Source organism: Myxine glutinosa, chromosome 1 (genome assembly GCF_964187855.1).
Source record: "Myxine glutinosa chromosome 1, kmMyxGlut1.1, whole genome shotgun sequence".
NCBI classification, from domain to species: Eukaryota; Metazoa; Chordata; class Myxini; order Myxiniformes; family Myxinidae; genus Myxine; species Myxine glutinosa.
This window is the reverse complement of record NC_136261.1, coordinates 383,542,577-383,555,086: the sequence shown is the minus strand read 5'-3', so window position 1 is coordinate 383,555,086 and position 12,510 is coordinate 383,542,577. Positions and strand designations below refer to the sequence as shown.

At 39.1% G+C, this 12,510-nt stretch overlaps 1 long non-coding RNA gene and 1 other non-coding gene across 2 annotated transcripts in view; one reads left to right on the top strand and one right to left on the bottom strand.

Annotated features, from left to right (window-relative positions):
* Positions 1-12,510, top strand: part of LOC144889560 (uncharacterized) — a 452,052-nt gene that overhangs the window by 44,463 nt on the left and 395,079 nt on the right. The window lies entirely within an intron of this gene.
* The window catches only part of LOC137419464 (uncharacterized), a 264,183-nt gene that overhangs the window by 133,100 nt on the left and 118,573 nt on the right, over positions 1-12,510 (bottom strand). The window lies entirely within an intron of this gene.

The following is a 12,510-nucleotide window of genomic DNA, read 5'->3' as shown; positions in this document are numbered from 1 at the left end:
GAACGACAATGGTCACGCTGCACCCGCGAAACGGACATTCGTTCCGGATCCGGTGTTAGTACAAGCCATGATGGTGTAATGTGTATTTTCACAGTTTTTACAAATTTTACAAATCACAATTTTACAAATTTCGACACAATGGACGAGTTTTCCCTCAACTCGTGGATCGTGGACAATGGGGAAGAGGGACTTGGATCAATGAACAATTACTCCAGCGTGAAGCAGCAACTACTGTATCCCACTCGGGGTCTAATCAAGGGTTCCCATCTTGCTCCTCAAGGGGTTCATCTTGCTCATCATCAAGGGGGTCATCTTGCTCATCAAGGGGGTCCTCATCTTGCTCCTCATCAAAGGGGCCCTCATCTTGGTCCTCATCAAGGGGGTCATCTTGCTCATCAATGGGGTCCTCATCTTGCTTATCATTAAGTGGGTCCTCATCAATGGGGTCCTTATCTTGCTCATCATCAAAGGGGTCCTCATCTTGGTCCTCATCAAGGGGGTAATCTTGATCAAGGGGGCCCTCATCTTGCTTATCATCAAGGGGGCCCTCATCTTGTTCATCAACAAGGGGTCCTTATCTTGCTCCAAATCAAGAGGGTCCTCATCTTGCTCATCAATTGGTCCTCATCTTGCTCATCAAGGGGGTCCTCATCTTGCTCATCATCAAGGGGGTCTTCATCTTGCTCATCATGAAGGGGGTTGTGGAAGTGTAATTCAGTGTAACTTATTAATTGGCACTGGTAACTTATTGGTTGACCTAGTAACAAAGCAGATGCATTTTACATGCAAACTCTGTGGGGGACGGGTTTGTAAATGAGTTAGGAATGTGCACGAACATGATGGTCTCTTGATACACCTGGTCACAGCCCCAGGCTGGAGCACCCCCCTATTGTTTGATAAATGGAACTCACAGCAGGGGGGCTAGCTGGCGCCAGGAAGGCGACCGGTGACGTCGGCGGAGAGGAGATTACGAGTTCAGCGGACAGAGGATTAAGTCGAGTTGGTCGATATAAGCGAGAGCTGCGGCTGGAGTCGAGAGGACTTGCTGCGAGGAGCTCTGACGAACGGGACCATGGCGGAGGAACATCAGCCGAACGAAAAGGACCATGGAAAAGAGTTAATCTCAGCCATTGAATAATGCGGTATTATTTGGTAAATGGAATCAAGTGAATAACCAGTTAATAAAGTTGTGACCTTTTGTAAAACCTGTTTCCGACCATTGGCGTCTTGAGTCTCACCCTCCACTTCCGCGACAATATGGAGGCACCGCTGAAATTTCGAGTGGACGTCGCCAAGGTGAGCATGTAAGCATGACGTCTTGGGGATCTGTCCATTATGAAATATGAATTCTGAAGATGGAGGATTTGGTGTGTGGGACTTGCATTCCGTAGGTAATCCAAGGAGTGTAAAAGTATTTTTGTCACGACCGTCCAAGGTAAAAGTCACGGATGGAACGGTTTAAATGATTCTATTATTCGTGTGCTTGCATATGCGTACGGTATACGCTGGGTGTTAAGAGCCTTACTCTGGTCTGCGGGCAAGTCGGCTCATGAAGTGCACCATGAGGCGATTTGTTTGCCGGGTCGGTAAGGTCCGTACACGTGTACAATCGTGTACACCCGTTTTAAATAGAGAATTTTTTTTCAGTTTTCCCGCCATAACTAAAACTTGTTGTTTTTTTTGGACGAAATTTGCTAGATAAATAGCATGGGTGACACGGATTAAATGATTTTATGATTATGAATTAATGAGAAAATGATTTTATATTTAAATATAAAAATTGATCTGCTTGGTGTTAGTTTAAGGGCTGTTCCAAATTTATCTTGATTATGAGACAAAAACAGCAGAATGGGAATCAACAGACAATGGAACAGCTCGCGACGAGTGTTTGTGGGTGACAACCACCCTCTGGTCGAGGCTCATAGAAGGGGTGATGCTTACTGATTCGGCACGCTTAAAATAGGTGTTAATGGTGGGATGTCAGAGGTTTTGGCGTGGGCTTAATAGGCACACTGTTTGAAAAATAATGCTCGATGCAACATGATCCTAAAAAGAACCCATCCCTACATCTACCCCAGAGACAGACAAAAAGAGATAGACAGAGTGAGACAAAGTGAGAAAGAGAGACAGACAGAGAGAGATAGACAGAAAAAGAAAGAAAGAGAGACATAGAGACAAACAGAGATAAAGATGATAGTCAGACACATAGAGAGAGACAGACAAAAAGAGATAGACAGAGTGAGACAAAGTGAGAAAGAGAGACAGACAGAGAGAGATAGACAGAAAAAGAAAGAAAGAGAGACATAGAGACAAACAGAGATAAAGATGATAGTCAGACACATAGAGAGAGACAGACAAAAAGAGATAGACAGAGTGAGACAAAGTGAGAAAGAGAGACAGACAGAGAGAGATAGACAGAAAAAAGAAAGAAAGAGAGACATAGAGACAAACCCACCAGCACACGGATAAAGTACTATTTTTTTTGCACTTGTTCGAAGCACTTGACTTGATCGGCGCTTGGCGAGCGACAGGGAACCGGGAAACGGAATTATATTTATATATATATATATTTCCAATATGGTACACCGGCCACAACGATTTTAGCGATTATCCGAGTTTTTTTTTAACGATTTCTGTAAATACGTATTTTTCCTGCGCTGTGTAATTCTTCTGACACGCGCCACGAAGAAACGCACCACTGATGTGCATGAAGCGACTTGTTTGCCGGTTCGCTAAGGTCCGTCCGTACACGTGTACAATCGTGTACACCCGTTTTAAATAAATAATTTTTTTCAGTTTTCCCGCCATGCCTATAAATTCATGACAGACAACCCCCCTCATGCCGGTCCAGAATTATGATGAAAGATGGCGATTGAGGAAAAAATTGCATCAAATTTTGTCCAGGTCCATCAAGAAGCCTTTGAGACATGCTTCACGGTTGAATAAAAAACCACCGTTTAGAGTACTTATTTTTTGTTCAAAGCACTCGACTTGGAGCCAGCGACTTGCTCGGCGGGGGATATAATTTTAGATATATATATAGTATGGGCATGCCCTAGTGAGAGATAATTACAGGAAATGGTGTTTTGTGAGTAGCAACCACTCTCTGGTCGAGGCTCATAGAAAAATTGATACTTATTGATTTGGCACGCTTACAATAGATATTAATGGCGAGGGTTCTGTGGTCGTTCGTTTTGGCTTTGCGAATGGACCAAAGAGACAAAGTGAGAAAGAGAGACAGACAGAGAGAGATAGACAGAAAAAGAAAGAAAGAGAGACATAGAGACAAACAGAGATAAAGATGATAGTCAGACACATAGAGAGAGACAGACAAAAAGAGATAGACAGAGTGAGACAAAGTGAGAAAGAGAGACAGACAGAGAGAGATAGACAGAAAAGAAAGAAAGAGAGACATAGAGACAAACAGAGATAAAGATGATAGTCAGAGTCAGACACATAGAGAGAGACAGACAAAAAGAGATAGACAGAGTGAGACAAAGTGAGAAAGAGAGACAGACAGAGAGAGATAGACAGAAAAAGAAAGAAAGAGAGACATAGAGACAAACAGAGATAAAGATGATAGTCAGACACATAGAGAGAGACAGACAAAAAGAGATAGACAGAGTGAGACAAAGTGAGAAAGAGAGACAGACAGAGAGAGATAGACAGAAAAAGAAAGAAAGAGAGACATAGAGACAAACAGAGATAAAGATGATAGTCAGAGTCAGACACATAGAGAGAGACAGACAAAAAGAGATAGACAGAGTGAGACAAAGTGAGAAAGAGAGACAGACAGAGAGAGATAGACAGAAAAAGAAAGAAAGAGAGACATAGAGACAAACAGAGATAAAGATGATAGTCAGAGTCAGACACATAGAGAGAGACAGACAAAAAGAGATAGACAGAGTGAGACAAAGTGAGAAAGAGAGACAGACAGAGAGATATAGACAGAAAAAAGAAAGAAAGAGAGACATAGAGACAAACAGAGATAAAAATGATAGTCAGACACATAGAGAGAGACAGACAAAAAGAGATAGACAGAGTGAGACAAAGTGAGAAAGAGAGACAGACAGAGAGAGATAGACAGAAAAAGAAAGAAAGAGAGACATAGAGACAGAGATAAAGATGATAGTCAGACACATAGAGAGAGACAGACAAAAAGAGATAGACAGAGTGAGACAAAGTGAGAAAGAGAGACAGACAGAGAGAGATAGACAGAAAAAGAAAGAAAGAGAGACATAGAGACAAACAGAGATAAAGATGATAGTCAGAGTCAGACACATAGAGAGAGACAGACAAAAAGAGATAGACAGAGTGAGACAAAGTGAGAAAGAGAGACAGACAGAGAGAGAAAGACAGAAAAAGAAAGAAAGAGAGACATAGAGACAAACAGAGATAAAGATGATAGTCAGAGTCAGACACATAGAGAGAGACAGACAAAAAGAGATAGACAGAGTGAGACAAAGTGAGAAAGAGAGACAGACAGAGAGAGATAGACAGAAAAAGAAAGAAAGAGAGACATAGAGACAAACAGAGATAAAGATGATAGTCAGAGTCAGACACATAGAGAGAGACAGACAAAAAGAGATAGACAGAGTGAGACAAAGTGAGAAAGAGAGACAGACAGAGAGAGATAGACAGAAAAAGAAAGAAAGAGAGACATAGAGACAAACAGAGATAAAGATGATAGTCAGAGTCAGACACATAGAGAGAGACAGACAAAAAGAGATAGACAGAGTGAGACAAAGTGAGAAAGAGAGACAGACAGAGAGAGATAGACAGAAAAAGAAAGAAAGAGAGACATAGAGACAAACAGAGATAAAGATGATAGTCAGAGTCAGACACATAGAGAGAGACAGACAAAAAGAGATAGACACTGAGTGAGACAAAGTGAGAAAGAGAGACAGACAGAGAGAGATAGACAGAAAAAAAGAAAGAAAGAGAGACATAGAGACAAACAGAGATAAAAATGATAGTCAGACACATAGAGAGAGACAGACAAAAAGAGATAGACAGAGTGAGACAAAGTGAGAAAGAGAGACAGACAGAGAGAGATAGACAGAAAAAGAAAGAAAGAGAGACATAGAGACAAACAGAGATAAAGATGATAGTCAGACACATGTTTTACAGATGGATACAGGTGGGACAAAGGGAAACACCGTATCAAGACAAGCCGACCAATCAAGGGAAACCAGAGACTTCTACTTCAGATACTCCTTGAAAATGGTGATATTTATCCTAGGAATGGGTTCTCTGGTAGTGGGGACTCTGTGTTGTATGGATTATTTTGGGGTAATGAGGGAACAAAACGCAACACCAGCAAATGATACACAGATATATGATCATGCGGAACGACAAAAGCAGAAGAGAAGTTTGATGAAGGATAAAGACACACCTTTAGAATCCGATGGATTACACGGGATTAATACTTTTTTACATTTAGCCCATACAAGGGCTGCTATAGCAAATGAAACTTGTTGTTGGAACTTGTTGTTGGAACTTGTTGTTGGAACTTGTTGTTGGAACTTGCTGTTGGAACTTGTTGTTGGAACTTGTTGGAACTTGTTGTTGGAACTTGTTGTTGGAACTTGTTGTTGGAACTTGCTGTTGGAACTTGCTGTTGGAACCTGTTGGAACTTGTTGTTGGAACTTGTTGTTGGAACTTGTTGTTGGAACTTGCTGTTGGAACTTGTTGTGGGAACTTGTTGGAACTTGTTGTTGGAACTTGTTGTTGGAACTTTCTGTTGGAACTTGTTGTTGGAACTTGTTGGAACTTGTTGTTGGAACTTGTTGTTGGAACTTGTTGTTGGAACTTGCTGTTGGAACTTGCTGTTGGAACCTGTTGGAACTTGTTGTTGGAACTTGTTGTTGGAACTTGTTGTTGGAACTTGCTGTTGGAACTTGTTGTGGGAACTTGTTGGAACTTGTTGTTGGAACTTGTTGTTGGAACTTGTTGTTGGAACTTGTTGTTGGAACTTGCTGTTGGAAATTGTTGTGGGAACTTGTTGGAACTTGTTGTTGGAACTTGTTGTTGGAACTTGTTGTTGGAACTTGTTGTTGGAACTTGCTGTTGGAAATTGTTGTTGGAACTTGTTGGAACTTGTTGTTGGAACTTGCTGTTGGAACTTGTTGTTGGAACTTGTTGTTGGAACTTGTTGTTGGAACTTGTTGTTGGAACTTGTTGTTGGAACTTGTTGTTGGAACTTGTTGTTGGAACTTGTTGTTGGAACTTGCTGTTGGAACTTGTTGGAACTTGTTGTTGGAACTTGTTGTTGGAACCCGTACTTATTTAATTAATTACATTTCTTATTACATTACAGTAATTACATTACAGTAATTACCTGAGGTAATTACAGTAATTACAGTTCCGGTAATTACAGTAATTACAGTAATCATTACAGTAATTGCAGTAATCTTATTACAGTAATTACATTACATTAACTCAGGCACCTTTTGAGTAAGGAAGCTGATATTTGGACATGACACTGACCAAGGGATGTGGCTGTCAAGGAAAATATTGATTTATTGATTAATCATTTAATAAATTAACTCGTTGATTTATAAATGACTTATTTAATTAAAATTCCTGAGAGATACATCTTCGGATGAAATACTTGCAGATTGGTTATGCTATGAGCCAATTGATTAAGGAAAATATTTTGTGATGGCCATATTGGCAATTTCGTGGCCATATTCGTGGCAACTCAGTTAGTGCCACTGCACCTTTAAAATGCATCCCTGCGTTCATTTTTCGATCGATTGAGTTGAAATTTTGAACAATCGGATCTGGACTGTCGTTGTTAACGACTCTAGCATGCACTCGTCCAATCAGGATGGAGCGGTATGGTCCCCGGATCATCACTGCCCGCAGTTTTAATTAATTTTACTTTTTCTCTTGGGCATATAATTTTGAAGACATGCATGTCATGATAGAGGAAATGTTTGTTCTGTTAAACGGAATAAATGTTGTTAATGCATGTGTGTGTGTATTTTTGTGTATTTGGATATATTTTCACGACTAATTCTAGTTATCGTCCTGCAAAAGGTCTGCTCGTTCTTTTCCTTTGAGTCGTAAATTCCTGTTGAATTCTCATTAAAAAGCGGAATTAAGTACGCTGTGTGATGATGGAGATCCTTGATGACGAATCAGGAATAGTGAATGAGCAGACAAATATCACGGATGGTACACCAGATAGGGAAAATGTAGATGAAACCCCTTTTTGCTCAGGTGCTGTGTAGCGCTGCACAAAGATCCATATGAGCGGGGCCTGGGTGCTGTGTAATTAGTACACAAAGAACCAATTACTAGGGTGCTGAATAAACACAAAGATCCATTTTTGGAGCTGGTTCTCCCGGTGCTGTGATTTATTCAAAGAACCAAAATCTTGTAAGAATTAAGATATGATTTGTCGACATCATAAATACTTTAATATATGTAACGATTTTTGTAACGATCATCCTGCAAAAGGTCTGCTCGTCCTTTTCCTTTGAGTCGTAAAATCCTGTTGAATTCTCATTAGAATGCGGAATTAAGTATGCTGTGCGATGATGGAGATCCTTGATGACGAATCAGGAATAGTGAATGAGCAAACAAAGTGACAAATGCTGCGGCTGGAGCAGTAGAAGCGATGTTTTTTAATGGAAACGAGGTAATGAGTAATTAAAAGTGGGAGGGGGCAACACCACGCATACCTCTTTTAAGGTGTGTATAAACCCTGGAATAAACGTGGGAGGGGGCAACACCACGCATACCTCTTTTAAGGTGTGTATAAACCCTGGAATATTTCAGCAATCAATACAATGCTGAAACTATGTAAGTTAATTTAATGAGTAATTTAATGAGTAATTTAATGAGTAATTTAATGAGTAATTTAATGAGTAATTTAATGAGTAATTTAATGAGTAATTTAATGAGTAATTTAATAAGTAATTTAATAAGGAATTTAATGAGGAATTTAATGAGGAATTAAAAGTGGGAGGGGGCAACACCACGCATACCTCTTTTAAGGTGTGTTTAAACCCTGGAATAAACGTGGGAGGGGGCAACACCACGCATACCTCTTTTAAGGTATGTATAAACCCTGGAATATTTCAGCAATCAATACGATGCTGAAATGATGTAATTTACTGTGTAAGAGGGTCGACCTTGGGTTTGTTTGGGTTTGTTGTTTATTTTGTGGATGTGTATTTTTTGTGTATTTTGGATATATTTTCACGACTAATTCCAGTTAACATCCTGCAAAATTTGCTCGTTTTCTGGCCGAGTCGAAATTGCGTTGAGGTCCTATGGCATGCGCCATTAAAAGCGCTGTGTAATGGTTGAGCTCCCTTTATTTCGTTTTGGTCATGCGGATGAGCAGACAAAATGACGAATGCTGCGGCTGGAGCAGTGGAAGCGATTTTTGAATTGTTCAATGATTATTCGATATTGTTATGACTTATTGTCAATAGGTATACTAAGTGGCCATGAGGTAGCCTGTTGCTATGTACAGTTTTATTCTAGTGTTGATTATACCACATAGCTGTGGTGATAAAGGAAATGTTCGTTTAAATAGATGACTATGATATGACCATGACTATAAAATCATGATGATTATTATGAATGATATCATAGGGTTCAAATGCAGAATGATTGCATGAACTTGGGAAAGAACTTTCAAGCCCTATGGGATCAATTGGGTGTTACAAGCGATGGAGTTTCAAAATTTAGCATGATTGAAGGAATTTTACAGTCTTATTTCAGGAGTTTTACGAAATTTAAATTGCCAAGAGATTTTGGGTACTATTAAAGGAAAAATGATGAGATATTTTTCCAATGAACTTTAATATCTGCCATCCATTTTGGCTGTCTCACGAATGAAGGATGAGTTGCCTTTAGTGGTTGCAAAGAAAATTTGTGGAGACCAGGCAAAATGGGGAAATATGTCAGATATGACCCTAGGACAGGACGGTGATTCATCAATTGACATGAGGTACGAACCAGAGGTGACGACCGATAAAATTCGATCTCAGTCAATGGATGGACCTGTCCTGATATCATTGGGGAAAGGGCTTATGCAAGGAGTCATCCAAAATGATTAATTTGATTTATTGATGAATATTGATGAATTAATTGAAATTGAATAATTGATTGAATTGTTGATTGATTGAATCTAATTGATTGAATTTAATTGAATAAAATTAACTGAATAAATTGAACTGAATAAATTGAATTGAATATATTGATTGTTTGATTGATGAAAATGCGGTCTCAAGAAAGAAGCTTTGATATCTTTGCGAGATATTATCAATGTGGAGACAACCTGGGAAAATTGAGCAAGGTGGTGAGTTTATATACAGATATATATGTGCGGTTACCATTGTGTGATTTCCCCGTCAACAGAGCGGACACCTGAGGATTCACCCATTTCATACTGACCCTTTGGCTCATCTGCAAATACTGATCTGTGAGATTGGATTGTGCAAAAGCCACAGCTGAGGGAGATTCTCTGGAAATCACCGTGTGAACAGGTGGAGAGACCCTTCCTGGAGGTACGAGTGAAGCTTTAGAGGAACAAACTACAACACATCCAACGCTACTTTGATAAAAGGCAGAATGGGAAATGGAGCCTGCAAGAACACACAAGGACAACCAGAGATTCCACAAAAAGGTACTTGTACACATCATATGTACGACCGTTATGGTGCCGAAGCTATAAGGCAGGTCGAGAATTGGTATTTGTGGACAAAGGGACATGATGAGGAGTTTCCAAGAGATGGTACATTTGAGCGAAGTCGATTGGAAAGATTGGAACAAAGATTGAAAGCCAGGAAGAGACAGAATCTAACGATAGACTGGCTTGCATTCCATCTTTGGGATGGTGAATCCAGACAACGGGAACAGCAAGAACGGATAACGGAACTAGAACTTAAAATAAAAAGGATACAGGATACAGTGGAGGAGACAAATGCACAACTGCCCTCGAAATTAGGAATGAAAGTCACAGTTGTCCCATCTGATTTCCAGTTGTCTCCCCAAAAAGGACGGTACAGAGAATTTTTTCGTGTTTCAGGAGATAACGAGAGATTGCAGTGGCAACTCAGGGATGTAGAGATGCAGCCCAGCAATACAAGTGCACAGGCGCACAGATCAGACAACGACAGAAACCGGTGTTTCGAGTGTGGAAAGATGGGACATTGGAGAAGAAGATGTCCGTATGTCAACAGGAAGACAAGGTCATGGGGCAAACCAAGATCAAGGGTACCAGTGCTTACCGGTACCTCAGACAATGATTAGGCCTTCATTGCTGCAAATCCCAAATGATGATTGGCCTCAACAGATTCGATTACTGGACAAACATGAACAACTGTCAATGATTCTTGTGTCTGAAAAGTTTTTCAGAGCAAGAATGATTCATTTTTCTTTTTGCTTGTTAACAAATTAATAATTAATTGATCAAATGCCAAAATTGGATCTTCTATTTTGGGCACAGCAATTTTAAATTTACAAAGTTTGGAACAATTGCGTTGCAATTGTTGGCAAACCAAGTAACAAGAGTCACATGATGATCAGGTGGGAATTTCGGACTATTGTTCCGCACGATTGATAGGTCAATGGTCGACTGACATGCAAATGGGTGTGTAGTCAAAATTTGGATAGATTATTGTGAAGGCAGAAAGGGTAATTTCAATTTGACATCATAAGGGTTTTCTAAGAATGGACTTTTGGTTTATTTGTCTATAAGCATTTTGAATTTGATTGACAAATTTTATGAAATTGAAATAAAATTGACACCCATCTGATCTGTAAATAATGGTTCCAACGCAAACAAATATGCATAATGCATGTGTGTGTGTGTTTTTGTGTATCAATCTTACAAGATTGTTGACACCGACAGTGTGCCTGTCTGGAAATGGATAGTTATATGTGGATGGGATTGGGATATGTGGATGGGATTGAATATCCAGAGAATCCGTAAAATAAAATAGAAATATAATTTGATTATGAACATTATCTCTTTTGTCAAGGGAAATGGAATATAAAAAAATTTTTTTTGATGTGCTGGGTTATGAGCAGCCATTAATTAATAGTAAAATTGTGAGTAATTTTGGGATTCCATTTTTGATAGAATGTATATGAGAATAACATCTATTTATGGATATGAGCTTCATAAAAGGAAATGAGGAAGTACAAAATCATCCAAATTTGGGAGAGGTCTTACACTGACTTCCCAGAATACTCTGCTCATGGATTTTATATATATAAACTTGAATTTTATCAGCATATAAATTGTGCTGTATGTATGGATGTGTTTTAGGCATAGATGATATGGGAAAAGAGTAAAGAAAATTTTGCTGGTTTGAACTATTGTGGGTTTTCAGTTCTGGAGTTTAAACAAAGTCACTGGTTAACAGATGAGAAAGGATAGTAAATAAATTATTCCCTGCTGGGCAAATTAAGTACGATATTACTAAGACTTATGAGAGCTATTGTTCCGCCTTACAGCAGTGGAAAATTATTGGAAAAAATTAGATCCAACATAATGAATCTATAAAAGAATGTGATAGGGATAATATCCTCAATTTGTACTAATTATTTGATTGTGGGTAAAGGAATTAAGTCATCGTAGTGGATTGTTAACAGCAGCCTGAAAATGTCCTGAGAGTAATCAGAAATCCATGTAATCAGAAATCCCAGATTTGTTTTTACAAACAACATTTTGGTAGAGGTCTTGTGTGGAACACTTCCTTGGTAGATAAAAACGGTACTGCATGCTGGCAGCCACTTTTGCGGCCAGTTAGGCCAAACAAATTGAGAGGAAATTGTAGTTAAATACGTAAGTTACACATGGCTATTTGTAAAAAAGGAAATTTGTTGAGATGGGAAACATTTTTTCGAAGGTTTATTAAGGTGTTATAATATGACATGTGGCAAGGCAAACTATTGGATAGGAAAATTAGATCTGGCTATAGAATAAATTTATTGACCCCTTGAAGTTAATCCTTCGAATCATTGTTTCACTGGCATTTTTGTTCACATTGGAAATAGTTTGGTAGAGCTTTGGTTAAAACCTTTGGTTGCGGTATCTTGGAACGAATTGATAAACCATAGGAGATTGATAAGAATAGAAACAAATATGGACCCAAAATAGAAAGTTGGATTCATGCCTCTCATTGCAAACAAGCACATGGGGTTAAGGTGGACGATCCCACAGAAAATGAGGCTGCACCTAGCAGCCCAGCAGAACATTCAGTGGTAGAAAAATGATAGTCATGATTTACAGTCATTTGAATTACATTTTAACACCCCTTGCATTGATAAACATTACATTTTCAACATGTGATATTCCTACTTGGAATAGTGACATTTATTTGCCTACATGACATACAATTACCTGCTGATATTAATACAGCATGAGTGAAAAAATGTATCACAACTACACTCATGATCAGGGGATTGAGTTCAACCCCGGGAGATAGGGGGATCAGGGTAAGACAAATAATCTGATTATGTTACATATTAAGGGATTT